The sequence below is a fragment of the Cyprinus carpio genome, chromosome B25, assembly GCF_018340385.1.
Source record: "Cyprinus carpio isolate SPL01 chromosome B25, ASM1834038v1, whole genome shotgun sequence".
Taxonomy (NCBI): Eukaryota; Metazoa; Chordata; class Actinopteri; order Cypriniformes; family Cyprinidae; genus Cyprinus; species Cyprinus carpio.
In genome coordinates, this window is record NC_056621.1 from 20,010,792 (window position 1) to 20,022,851 (window position 12,060).

The 12,060-nt window shown below is 37.2% G+C and overlaps 1 long non-coding RNA gene across 1 annotated transcript; it reads left to right on the forward strand.

Moving 5' to 3' along the window:
- The first annotated feature begins 231 nt into the window (after window positions 1–231).
- LOC122142460 lies at window positions 232–10,678 on the forward strand. The gene is made up of 3 exons (XR_006158627.1): window positions 232–272; window positions 8,042–8,215; window positions 10,522–10,678. It is a non-coding gene; the product is annotated as an uncharacterized LOC122142460 (long non-coding RNA).
- Window positions 10,679–12,060: the final 1,382 nt, after the last annotated feature.

A 12,060-nucleotide genomic window follows, 5' to 3' on the forward strand; every position in this document is an offset into this window, starting at 1 on the left:
CCTCTCTCAGCTGATCAGTCCATCAATCTGTTCCTCTGTCTGCTGGAAGTGAAAGATCAGACTCTGTTCAGAGAGATTCAGAGGTTTGTGAAATCAGACAAACACTCAGAGGAGAAACTCTCTCCTGCTCACTGACTGCTCAACAATCTCCTACATGCTTCAGATGTCAGAGGAGCCCGCTGGATGAACTGAACCCCAAGAAGATACAACACATCAGCTGAGGGGAGAAGAAGAGGACTGATACCAGCTGTGATCAACTGCAGAAAAGCTCTGTGAGTGTTTCATCATGAACTAAACTATCATATTTAATAATGAACCTGACACCTTTAAAATAAATGTTCCTGAATGAGAGCTTTCCTCCTGAATAACAAGCCAGAAATCTTAAAGGAGTCACGACAGGTGTTTTTTTAATACAGTAGATATTAGAGTAAAGCGTCTGTTAGCGCCGCGGGTAAAAACAACCCCGTCACATGAGAAACTCGTTCATTAAATCAGCAGCAGCTGCAGCAAAGAGACGCTCCACACATTGATCAGTAAAGCTGACGTTCAGACACTTTCACTTGTGCTTGAAGTGTGCTTACTCTTTTACTGTACAACACTAGACATTATTTTAGATTATTATACATTTAAAGAGGTCTGCATTATGCCATAAAATAAATCAAACCTAGAAAAGGTGGTATTCCTGTGAATGGGAATATTATGAGTGATATAGGTCTAGCTTTCTGACACATATTTACTCTGTCAGCATTGTGAACACATTAATGTCACAAATAAAAGATTAAAACTTACATTTCAGCAGGTCACACACGTATATGAATTATTCACACAAAACAAGCTGAGAGTTTGTCATTTAATGAGATCTGTGTTAAATATCCATTTACATGTCAGCCTTTTGTGAAAATGACTTTTGGCAAACTCAGATGTGACGCATTTCTGTGAATGACTACAGAACAAGCCCTGATTCACAACATTAGTGTCCAAACACAGAAATAAAACTAGGTCTATATATCAGATCAGGATCTGAAGACTATAATGAACACAAATCCAGCTCTAGAGCATCAGATCTCACAGTCAGCTCAAAACAATGATGTGCAGGACACCACTGATGATCTTTATGATTGTGAAGGAGAGGGAATGAAGAATTCTCTCGTCGTGAACACGCTGCTGGAAAAGATTCTTCTGTGTTTCAGGAAAAGTTTCATCAGTAGTTTAGTGCTCGAGCGCTGCTCAACAATGTCAGAGACACGGGGTCAGATCCACAACAAACCTGCTCCTTCTTTCTCATTTACTCATTTATCTGCTGATTTCTTGAATTAATGCAGAGATTTGTGTGAAATTCTGCAGTTCTGAAACACCTTGATTGATGTTTCACCTTGATTCATTCAGCATATAAATCCATGCAATGAACAGGTGACACTTTTAATGCTCTTGATGTGAAGTAAACCAGGGGTAAACCCAGCTTTTCTTGATTTTATGGCAAGAATACAGTGAAATACGGGTCTAAATATGATGCAGTGCTGTGCAGCGTACAGTAAAACATGAGCACATGCACCCACACAGTCTTGAGATTTACTCTGCTGCTTGAAATTTGTTCTGAATAACAAACACACAGAACTTCAGAAGTGCTCAGTTTACTTCACTGCAACACAATGATGGATTGTTTTGTAGTATTTGTCTTGTTTTCTAGAACAATATCTAAACATTCCTGAATCAGATTAATTTACTTGGAAGCAGCAAGTAAAATCTTGTTTTTCTGAAAAATGTATCAAAAGTCTGTTATTTTTTACTCAGGAGAATAAGAAAAAAAATAGCTGCCAATGAGTATCTTCAAAAGAAAAGGATATATTAATAATTCAAAGGGAAAACTATTATTTTTCTTGAATGTTCCTCACGTTTTTTCTTCAGAAGACAAGACTTTCTATCTTAATTGATTTTGCTTCTGAAGTAAATGTATCTTGATTTCAGAATGGTTGAGTGGTTTCAGGAGGAGCAGAAAACACTCCTTTAGCAGCTTGATTCATCAAATACTCTTCTTGCTTCACAAGCAACTTCTGAGATATGAAACTATTTTTATAGTACAGTGATATATACATAAATATTAGCGGAGGAGGAATTTAAGTATTTTAATAACTGATATTAGGGCTAGGTGTATTGAGATAGAATTGTGTGCATAATTACAAATAAAAATTATGATCCACAAATAAATATAAAGAGATTAACAAAAATTAAACATATTGACAAATAAATAGAATGAGATCTAAAAATAAATAAAGTGAGAATATTTGTGAACCATATTCACAAATATCGTTTTATTCTACAAACACAACTTTTCCTGGGCATTCATGTTTTGACTCCACCCACCGTCTGCTCAAGCCAATCAGCTAAACAGCCCACACTTCGCTGACACAATCATAGCACGTTCTCTCTGTAGCCAATCACGTTCTGCTTCATAATCAGGTCTGGAGCAGATTCATTTATCCAAAGTGCTGTTTGTGTGGTTAAAAAAAAAACCCTGTTTCCAAAAGACTGTTGGAGTGTAAAGCTTTGTGGTATACTTTCCGTGTGAGCAATCCGGACGCATACACAGACAGCGCGGACACTTTTGTATTTATACTACCGAACGTGTTCCATACATGCGCAGTAGATCGGCTTGAACAGTAAACAAAACATGTGAACAAACAACTGCCCAGAGTTATTACACATCTGGCTGTCTTTATATTGTTTTATCGACATTATGATTTATGATGGGTAGCAACGGGATTCTTCACACACAGTTATGTGTAGTTCAAAAAATAAAGTATTCAAAACATGGAAATAAAATGTCTAACATGTACTAACACTCGAAGAGCTCGCGTAGGAGGAGTGGTAGAGCAGTCCGCAGTAAACATGTTCTGTTTTTTTCTGGGGGGACGTTCGGCGCGTTCTTTGGGAAGTATCCTTGAATTTTGACATATTCGATATTCACTACATTTTTTCAAATTTTACATCGTCGTCAAAAACTTTATTCTGATATTATCGCTAATGTTCGATATATTGCCCAGCCCTACTGCAATACATTGAGGTGTAAAGTACTGTCTGCCACAATTTACACTAAGTATGAATAATATCTCACAGTGTAGGGTGATCTCAGGTTTTTATATCCTTGAGTGATGGACCCACACACACCACACACACACACACACACACACACACACACCACTGCTCTGTATTACATATTATCAATCAAAATAGCACTATAAAAGCTCTGCTGTGTAATGAAAAGTGTGATTAAACAGATTTGAATGAATGTCTACATAAGGCAGACAATTTGGTTAAGAGAATTTTTTTTCTTTATAAATGAGGCTTTTAATGATTTATGATTAAGGTTTTTTTTGTTCTTTGACATTTTAAATCTCAGTTTAAAATGTCATTTTAAAGATTTGTTCTTTCTCTTTACTAATGGGATTCACAGCTAAACTGATCTGATCTGAGAGAGTGAAGAGTGTGTCATTGTTATCTACAGGTTGAGAGATTGTGGCGTCACAGATGAAGATTGTTCTGCTCTGACTTCAGCTCTGAGATCAAACCCCTCACACCTGAGAGAACTGAGTCTGACTTGGAATAATCTAGGAGACTCGGGAGTGAAGCGTCTCTGTGCTGTACTGGAGGATCCTCGCTGTGTAAACTGGAGGAACTGAGGTACGATTATATATGACACACTGTAAAATATTTGTGAAGTGAAAAACAAATCATCCAGAAAGCCACACACACACACACACACACACACTCTCTCTCTCTCACACACACACACACACTCTCTCTCTCTCTCTCTCTCTCTCTCTCTCTCACACACACACACACACACACACACACACACACACACACTCAGAGTATATCCATAAGTCATTACCTCTTTAACAAGGTATTGCACTTGCAAAATATAAGATTCGAGATTTTATTTAAAGGAATTAATTAATTATAAAAGCGATTTAAGGGAATACAGAAAAAAAAAGAAAGAAAGGCTTATTGTATTAGTGAAAATAATTTTAAAACTATTTGCAGCTAATATTTTTATTTTTAATTATGCATTGCATTTTCTCTAAATTAATAAAAGGACATTATAGCATATTTTCAATTCAAAAAGGCAAAATGTAATAAATAAATAAAAATGTTAAATGTTTATATACTTACATTTTACCAGGCATTCGTTCTTACTTCTTTAATCATTTGGACCAATGATGAGCTAGACCGCTGAACTTTTAGTCTTCCTAACAACAAACAGAGCGGTGCATAGTCCTAATGGAGTTCATCAGAGCAGCATCAAGAATATCAAATATTTTGCAGTGAATCTCTTATTTCCATCTTAAGTTTATTGCCAATAATAATGACAGCTTTGTGAAAGTGTAGAACTCGGTGAGCTCGCGCAAAACACATCTTCAGCATAGCGACTCATTTGCACGTCTCTGATTGGCCAATGCGTTCAACAGACATGTCTGTGATTGGCTACAATGCTCAACGCTGCAAAAGCACGTCGTAAGTAACTTTAATGCAAAGGGAAAATATATATATGAAAAACTGTAATATTGCACTTTTTCATGATTAGGTAATTGCGGTAGCTGTAGTCTTATTCACATTTGTTTTTCTGATTAATTGTTTTGCTCTATGAGAAAGACAAGGTAACAAAATATTTGGGGCTTTATTATAAACATTCGGGGCTTTAGCCCAGCCCTAGCGCAGCCCCTGCAAGAAACGCGTTTTTTGACGGCCTGCTAGCGGATCGTTAGGAAAGATTAGATGAATGTGATCATTTATGTTTGGGCCTTTTTTGGTCCTGAAATCGCTGATACAATCTTTAATGGCTACTTTAGCTATTATTACATTAGCTAACTACCAATTAACCAGATAACATTAACAAATTGACAAGCACTTACTGGCCAGAATGCCTCTTCAGATGACGGACGAAATTGGAGGTTGTCGTCTGGCTGTCCGAGATTTGTATGTTGCATGTCTTGCAAAGCGCTGTTCTTCTTCTTTTGCCATCTTGCTAAAATCTCTTTCTAAAAAAATTCTTGAAGCCAAAAGCGATCCCTCGGTACCCCTCCGGCTGACATGTTGATGTGATGTGACGTTATATCTGCTCTAAGTGGGCGTGGTGTGCGTAAGGTACGAGAGGGCATGACTGATGATAGTGTCGTGATCCAGTCATGACAACGCTATTCTCAGCCTGCGCTCCAGTTCAGTTATCAACCTTATTTTTTTAAAATAATTTATATATTTTATATTCAAACTGAAAACATGATGTGATTAACACTCAATTCATTCAAGTTATCGTGTCTCAAGTCAAGTCAAGTCCCGAGTCTTTAACTTCCAAGTCCGAGTCAAGTCTCAAGTATTTTAAAACAAGTCAAGTCACAAGTCATAAAAATAGCGACTCGAGTCCAAGTCACCAAGTCACAAGTCCCCATGTCTGCTTATAGATAACAGTCAGAACAAAATTAACCGCTGACGCTGAACCGCTTAATCAACAGAAGAATAAAGCAATCTCCGCGTTGTATCTTGATAAATTTCCACACAGAGGTACGCAAAAATGTAGGGAGGATGTTTCCTCATGTCTTTGATATACCACTATCTGCTGTTAAATTTGAAAAACATTAATTATATCCATCTAGCCAAGTGTCTATGTAAGTTTCCCTTCCAAACATTCACTGCTATTTATTACTTCACATTGTCTGACATGATTATTCCATTCATTCATAGAGAGACCGCAGCGATTCTGTTCTACAATGGGTTACATTTGAGAGATATTGAATTAGAAAATAGAGTAAATGAAATCTCCTATAAGATGATGAGTCTGATTAACATGACACACACACACACACACACACACAGAAAGAAAGAGAGAGAGAGAGAGAGAGAGAGAGAGAGAGAGAGAGAGAGAGAGAGAGAGACATGTGAATACTAAAATTGAAGAATTCTGTTGTTTCTAGATTTATTATTGTCATATTATACATTTTGCATTCTGCTCTTTTTCTATAGATTTCAAGTATTTTAGTTCATACAATAATACATTTCAGTCCCTTACTGAAATTTTTTTAATAAAAATAGAAACCATCACATAATTTGTAATGGTTTTACTGGTTATAATGAAACTGTATTGGTTTTATTTCCAGTGATATCGTTGACTTGATTGCACAGATACTATTTAAACTGAACTGAGCTGGATGATGACATCACTGAATTCAATGATAAACTGACTTTAATTGAAAAATGAGTGTTTACTGTTCTCCTTCTGCATTATTGCACACTATTTTTCCTAATTAAATGCTGTACAGTTGCTTTGACACAATCTGCATTGTTAAAAGTGCTGTATAAATAAAGCTTGACTTGATTTAATGGAAACTGTGATGGTCTGTTGGTCTCTACTGTTAATTGGTCGCCTTCTGTTGGTGACTTTTGTTAAAACCATTAAATCCTAATGTAATATGTCACACAAAACACACCTACATGATACCATTATTTAATGGTTTTAATGGTTAAAAAAAGTTGATGGTTTGTAGTGGTATTTGTAGTGGAAATCATTAGAATTTCTGTGATGGTTTCTATTGTTTTTGTCAGCAGGGTCACCGTGGGTTTTGTGATGTTATTTACCATAAATACGACAGAATTGCTGTAATATTGTGAGATAGTAGTGACTGTTTGTAGTTTTGGTGGGCCTATTTGGGAGGAAATCCAGGGCTGTTTTTCACTCCCAGTCCGTCCCTGGCTACATGTCTGCTGTTACAGTACTGTTTTTAGTTTCGATTCACTGTTAGTGCTAGCTGCGTTGCACTTGGTTTGAATCGCTTCAATTTGCATTTGGAAAACACAACATTCGTCATTAGAAAAACGTTTATAAATCTGTTGTTGTTTACTGAAAGAAGTTTCAGTTTCACATAATCCTTCAGAAATCATTCTGATTTTCTGCTCAAGGAAGCATTTCTGATTATTATCAATGTTAAAAACAGTTTTGCTGCTTAATATTTTTGTGGAAACTATGATACCACTCAAACATTTGTATAAGATTTAAAAAAGAGAGAGAAATTAATAATTTTATTCATCATGCATGAAAGTGACAAAAAGTGAAGACATTTAAAATGATTTCTATTTAATAAATGTGAATTTAATTAATATATTTGATAAATGCAAATAAATGCTGTTCATTAAACTTTATATTTATCAAAAAATCCTGAAAAATAAAGTGTCATCATTTCCACACAAAATATGAAGCAGCAAAATTCTTTTCAACATTGATAATAATCAGAAATGTTTCTTGAGAGTCAAATAAATTGTAATGATTTCTAAAAGATCATGTGACACTGAAAACTGGAATAATGATGAAGAGAATTCTGCTTTTCATCACAGGAATAACATTACATTTTATATTAAAATTGAAAACCTTTTTTGTATTTGTAATAATATTTCACAATATTTCTTTTTCTTTTCTTTTTTTTTACTTTATTTTTGATCAAATAAATTCAGCGTTTGATGAGCAGAAGATAGTTATTTCAAAAATCATTAATAATTTGAAATGTTTCCAAACTTTTGGCAAGTACTTTAATAATAATAACAATAATTCTATATACTACACTATAATATATTATAGTACTTTAATATATTTTTATTTTGTTGTCATGATTATTAAATGCTGCTTTTTTTTTTTACAGGACAGTATGTATTTTTTACAATATAAGGTATATCTTTTATGTGCTGAAAATATACATATTTTAATAATGAGTGCTGGGGGGCGTGGCTTGTGGGCGTGGTCAGATTTTCCTTCTTTTTTTTGTCTCTAGCTGATCACACGCCTGTATTTGGTTAAAAATCCTGACAGTGTAATGAATTTTTTTTTTTTCTTTTTGAATGAGGCTTTAAATGATTTATGATCATGTTTTTGTTCTTTGACATTTTAAATCTCAGTCCAATGATTCATCACACATTGATTTGTACTTTCTCTTTACTAATGGATTCACAGCTAAACTGATCTGATCTGAGAGAGTGAAGAGTGTGTCATTGTTCTCTACAGGTTGAGACATTGTGGTGTCACAGATGAAGGTTGTTCTGCTCTGACTTCAGCTCTGAGATCAAACCCCTCACACCTGAGAGAACTGAATCTGTCTGAGAATAATCTAGGAGACTCGGGAGTGAAGCGTCTCTGTGCTGGACTGGAGGATCCTCACTGTAAACTGGAGAAACTGTGGTAAGATTATATATGACACACTGTAAAATATTTGGTGAAGTGGAAAAAACAAATCACCCAGAAAAAGCCAGAAAACACAATAGCTGTATCAAGATACAGAGATACAGAAGTAAAAACATTGTGTGTCTTTGTTTCTTGTTCATGTGTGGACTTCTGTGTTCATGTTAAAGCTGTTTCTGCATTAGCAACACCTTTTAAATGGATTCTGTTACACTAAGTGCTAATAGCTCGTCTTGTTAGCAAAGGCTTTGACTGTTAGCAGACAAAATTACTAAAGAAACCCAGTCAGATAAGTGAGAGAGTAAGAACAGTGGCTTTTGAGGAGACCGACCCGAGTACAAATCTGCATTTCTTCTCATTTTTACTCCATTGTATATTAGCTCAGAGAGGTGTTTATATTAAAGAAAAACATAAGAAAATATTCAACTACATGGAAATAAATGTCTTCTAACATGTATAAATAGTTTGAAATTATATGTGGTGTCCCTCACTTGTCCCACAGCTTGTTTTGAAATGGATGAAGATGACCTTGAAAGCACTGTTAAGTCCATAATAGTTGCAGTTGCCTATGCATTAGAGCATATACGGCGATGGGGCGAGCAGTAGGATCTAGGGGTTGAAGAAGTCGTGAACCTGCTGGTTTGGGGTAAAAGTGAGGGGAACAAATACTCGTTGTACGTGGATACTCCTCAAGACTGTAATCCTGACGTGCTTTGTGTGCATTTTACCTGATGAAGCCCGTGAAAGAAACCGCTATTTGGGTAGCCTATCACGTGCTGTCCGAGCCGAGCTGTGGCTTTATGCCGTGTGTGTGCGTGTGTGTGGTGTGTGTGTGCGTGTGTGTGTTGTGTGTGTGTGTGTGCTTGTGGTGTGTGTGTGTCCTGGTCGTGTGCGCGTGTGGTGTGTGTGTGTGTGTGTTGTGTGTGGTGTGGAGTGGTGGTGTGTGTGTGTGTGAGTGGTGTGTGTGGTGTGTGTGTGTGTGTGAGAGAGGGTGAGTGTGTTTGGGTGTGTGTGTGTTCGTGAAGAGTTGTGGTAGTGGTGGTGTGTGTGTGTGAGGTGAGAGTGTGTGTTGGGTGTGTGTGGTGTTTGTGTGTGTGTGGAGTGGGTGTGCGTGTGTGTGTGTGTGTGTGTGTGTGTGTGTGTGGTGTGTGTGTGATTTTTTTTTTTTTTTTTGGTTTTGTTTGTGTGTGTGTGTGTTCGTGGTAGTGTGTGTGTGTGTGTGTGTGTGTGTGTGAGTGGGGAGAGAGAGAGAGTTAATTGTGTGGTTGTGTTGTGTGTTGTGTGGTGTGTGTTGTGTGTGGTCCGTTGCCCTTTTGGTGGTTGGTGTCGTGTGTGTGTGTGTGTGTGTGAGTGTGCGTGTGTGGCGCCCGGCGTGCGAACAGAAATGACTATCACAAACACGCGTGAGTAACACATTAATTCTCTTTCAGAAAAGAGTCTATCACAGCGTGTGAGTAACAGCAATTGAAAATATTCCGTGCTGTCTCACCTTGGATGACTTAAAACACTTTAATATTTAAACTGATTTAAAACACGTGAGAATGATAAACTTTTATTGAGGAGCAGCACTGGGTCTGATTGTTCAGAGAGGTGATTAGTTAGAACACTGTGTCCTGTTACACAGCAGGAAAACTAATTGTCTTCGCAGGTGAACATAACAATATGATACACACAACTGGTGAACCAGTCAATGTAATACATGTCCTTAATGGCTGACATAACAAAATGTGACCTGAATGATATTGTATGAAGAGGTTGTTTGTTTACATCACGTTGCGCCTCGCATTATGAAACCAATATTTGTGATACCAAGATCAAAACTTAACAGATAGACAGTTGATGCGTTGAATATTCATCCAAAATCATGGTGAAAACCAAATTATTGGGTGTGTTAAATAACAGTTGCGGGTTCAGAATGTAAAGAAATGCTTATATGACTGCACTGGCCATCGAGGGCGAACCAACCAGTGACGTCACCCGCAGTGCTACTGCAAGATGGAGGACGGCCCTTGCCTCAAAAGCTAAAACAAAACATTCCTTTTGGTGTAAAATGGTTACATTAATCACGTTTGTTATCTATTTTTTAATCAAAGTGGAAAATCGTATCTACTAAATAATGTTAAACTTAACTGGTCTGCTTCACCTTCCACTTTAAATGAGTTTATGATCATGTTTTTGTTCTTTGACATTTTAAATCTCTGGCCAATGATGCATCACACACTGATTGTTCTTTCTCTTTACTATGGAATCACCGCTAAAATGATCTGATCTGAGAGAGTGAAGAGGGTGTCATTGTTCTCTACCAGGTTGAGAGATTGTGACGTCACAGATGAAGGTTGTTCTGCTCTGGCTTCAGCTCTGAGATCAAACCCCTCACACCTGAGAGAACTGAATCTGTCTCATAATAATCTAGGAGACTCGGGAGTGAAGCGTCTCTGTGCTGGCTGGGAGGATCCTCACTGTAAACTGGAGAAACTTGTGGTAAGATTATCTATGACACACTGTAAAATATTTGTGAGTGAAAAAACATCACCCAGAATAGCCAGAAAACACAAATAGCTGTATCAAGATACAGAGATACAGAAAGTAAAAACATTGTGTGTCTTGTTTCTGTTCATGTGTGGACAGTTCTGTGTTCTGTTAAAGCTGTTTCTACTGCATTGCCCAACAACACCTTTAAATGGATTCTGTGGTACAACTAAGTGCAATAGCTCGTCTTGTTAGCAAAGGCTTGATGTTAGCAGACAAAATTACTAAAGAAACCAGTCCAGATAAGTGAGAGAGGTAAGCAACAGTGGGCTTTTGAGGCGACCGAAACGGCCGAGTACAAATCTGCATTCTTCTCATTTATTCCATTGTATATTAGCTCAAGAGGAGGGTTTATATTAAGAAAACATTAAGAAAAATATTCCCAACCCCAAACAGGGAAATAAAATGTCGTATAACATGTATATAATTGAAATTATAGTGGTGTCCTCACGTTGATCAGATGTTCTGGACAATCAATCACATGCAGCTCATATGCTTCCCAAAACTCAGAAGCGTGAGTACTCTTCCTGCAGCTCAAGAACAGCTTTTACTGATCAGCAGCTTCAGTGTGATTAGGAGCAGGGATAGGGGGGCTTTAGAATAGACACAAGGAAGGACACTAGAAGACAGCATCATGTTTATAATCAATAGAATCATATATAAAGATATGTTATTAACTACTGTTTTGTAAAGCACGCAATACATTGAGGTGTAATACTATCTGCCACAATTTACACTAGTATGAGTAATATCTTCCACAGTGTAGGTGATCTCAGGTGTTATATCCTTGAGTAGGATGGGCACCACACACACACACACACACCAACACACACTCACACACACACACCACTAACCCAACAAACATATTTGATACAGATTAAAAATGTTGGGCAGGCACCGATTTTAAAGATTCTCATCCGACCTTTGGTAATTGAATAGTTTTGTGATAAAAAAGACTGTTGTGGAGGGTCACGGTTTGGTTCGCTCCGTGGCCAGTGCCGTAATATAAGCGCTTTCTTAACATTTTACTAACAAACACACGCTTGTTTTGAAATGGATGAAGATGAATTGAAAGCCACATTGTTAAGTCCCATAATAGTTGCAGTGTCAATGCATTGAGCAAGTTATACAGGCGATGGCTCGAGGCGAGCAAGTAGGGATCTAGGCGGTGAAGAAGTATGTGAACCTGTAGTTTGGTTAAAGTGCCAGAACAATACTAGTTACCGTTGGGATAATCCAAGAATGTTCATTCCGACGTGCTTTGTGGCATTCCCTGGTAGAGGCCGTGAAGGAAAAAACTACTATGTGGTAGCTTA